This window comes from Myodes glareolus, chromosome 8, assembly GCF_982192425.1.
Source record: "Myodes glareolus chromosome 8, mMyoGla1.1, whole genome shotgun sequence".
NCBI classification, from domain to species: domain Eukaryota; kingdom Metazoa; phylum Chordata; class Mammalia; order Rodentia; family Cricetidae; genus Myodes; species Myodes glareolus.
The window spans coordinates 108,490-111,386 of NC_142033.1; positions in this window are offsets into that span (position 1 = coordinate 108,490).

Genomic DNA, 2,897 nt, shown 5'->3' on the forward strand with positions numbered 1-2,897 from the left:
AGTGGCTATTGGCTGACAGAGCAGAAGGCACTTCTGTAGCACTGTGGGCTTGTGTTTCAGCGACTATTGGCTGAAGCAGCGGAAGGTACTCCTGCAGCACCTCCCCCTTTTGTTTAAGTAAGAGAGTTCTAAGCCTACAAGAAATTATATACAGTAGTACAAACCTACAAAATTATATACAATAAGTACAAATGTCCTATTCTAACTAGCTAAAGTCTTGTATAATAAATGACTTGGCCAAGTTATGAGAGGAAAGTAGCTACATTTATCTAGTCTTCAACCCCATAGAAGATTTGAGAAGGGAAATAATGCTACCTGAGTAATTAGGAAGTGCAATCAAAGAACTTCCAAAACATGCAGCAAATCACAGAGACAGCTGGCTACCTGGGCAATCACCAAAGACCTGTTTGCTGCATTGAAGCAACCAACTTTGACTAAGGCCTAGAATAACTGACAGATTATTTTTAACAGGCAAGAGATTTTTCAAAACCATCTTACCCTGTCTTGGCAAGATTTGACAGTTCTGTTTATCCATTTCTGGATACCGTGTATTTGTCAGTAGTTGAGGTATGTGCAGTTCCTTGCCCAGAGGCCGGTTTTGTCAAGAAGACAAGCTCCAAGTGGAGTGTCTTTGGTGCTCAACAATCTCTCAGGAATAGGTCGGTGTTGCCAGGAGTGATTGTGTCTCACTACACAGAACTCTAAAATTAAATTAAATGCCATTTTCTACAGCTCTTCGAAGAGGTTGAAGACTATTTATATATAATCTCTATGTATCTAAAGAACCTGATTAGTCTAACCATAAATATGACAGACACAGATGACTATTGATCTACAATCCTTAACATGTATCTAACTTAAAGACTAAGAGAATAAACAACTGTGCAATAAATGAGGACAATGACCTCCAAATGTAAACAATAAATATCAATACATAAACAATATATGAGTATCTTAATCAGAGGTAGAAATGTACACTGCAATATGGTATACATATATCAATACAATATACATCAATACACAAAAAACGTTTTAAACAGGTAGAAGCATGCATACATACAATATTCAATATATGCTGATGTAATTATCTATAAACAATAACTCACAAATACCATTATTATCTATCCAATTATCCCTTTTTTTCAAAAAGATCCCTGAGCTTATAAAATTCCTTTCCCAACTCTCAACCGTATACTAATTATAATCAATCCCTAATTATTGTTCCTAAACCTGAGGACAAACTTTGCTGAGAGAGGGGACATCGTCCTCTGGAATTACTTCCAGCTGTCATGGGGGTGAGATTCTTTCTGGAGGATCCTGTGAAAGTAAAATGATGGTTAAATTTCAAGGTCAATGTCTTTTAAAATTGCAAAGAGTCTCTGAGTATTTTGTGGAGGTCTGGCCAGAATGTTGTACAAGATGTGCACCATTTCAGCTAACCAAGTTGGAATCATCTGTGCAGCTGATACCTGAAACAGGACTTGTAGTAGCACTATCAGTATCATGACGTCATATCAACCGAGTGCAGTTGTTGTTATGGGGGTCCCATCTTCTTCCTGGAAACTTCAAATGTCAGTGCAGAAAAAACTCATTGTTCATTGTGGAAAACTTAAACATTAATTATATAGACATATACAAACATATTCAATGAAAGGTATGATAGACATATTCAATGAAAATTTGATAAATATGAAGAAAAGCAAAGATGTATTCTAAACTCATATTTCTTTCTGTCTCATATCATGGCACTTGACATAAGACAGAAACTCCAGAAACTCTGGGTTTTTCTCCTAACAACAGGCTTAGAATTAGAGAGGGACCGAGCCAAGCGTTCAACTCCAAAACCAGCTCTATAAATTCAGAAATATGATTTAGTATGTTCCAGAGCTTCATACTCACAGAACCTATTCAGTTTTCTTGATAATCCATATTGGGTAGTTCTTTTTCCATCTGTCAGTATTCAAACATTCAGGGTCCTTTGAATTTTTCAAAAATGAGTGTTTCCTGTGGAGACAAGAAGAGAACCCTGCCACCATTCTATGTTTTTCTTACCCCCTGTATGGTCATCATCATTGTAGATACTGTCATTTCTCTTTTCCAAGAGGTTTCTCCTCTTCAGATCTAACCTTTATTAATTTTGATGGTATCCACAATTTTTCTTCTCCTGTGGAAACAAGAGCAAAACCCCTTAGCCAACGTAGCACATCTCCTGGCTTCCATTGAAAGGTCAGCACATCCTTGATATAAACTGGTTGATTTAGTTCAGCAGACTTTTCCATTATCCAATGTCTTTCTGCCGCTGTTGTTCCCTTCTCATTAGCGTTAAGAAAATTCAAGGTTAATAAGGCACTATGTAATCTATTTCTGGGGACATTTTCCACCCCTTTCTGTTTATTTAACATATCCTTTATAGTTCGATTTGATCTTTCTATGACTGCTTGACCTGTAGGATTGTATGGTATACCTGTAACATGCTTAATATTATAATAAGCAAAAAAAACCGTTTCATTTTCCTAGAGACATAAGCTGGACCATTTTCTGTTTTTATTTGTGCAGGTATACACATAATGGCCATAACTTCTAATAAATGTGTGATTACTGAGTCAGCTATTTCTGAGCTTAAAGCAGTTGCCCACTGAAAGCCTGAATAAGTGTCAATGGTGTGTTGTACATATTTTAATTTTCCAAATTCTGCAAAGTGGAACACATCCATCTGCCAAATTTCATTCCTTTTAATACCCTTTGGATTAGTCCCTGCAGGCAATGGTGTTTGGTTATAAAAAGAGCAAGTAGGGCATTTCTTTACAATCTCCTTAGCTTGTTGCCATGTAATAGAAAACTCTTTTTTCAAGCCTTTGCTATTGACATGATGTTTTTCATGAAATTCAGATGCCTGC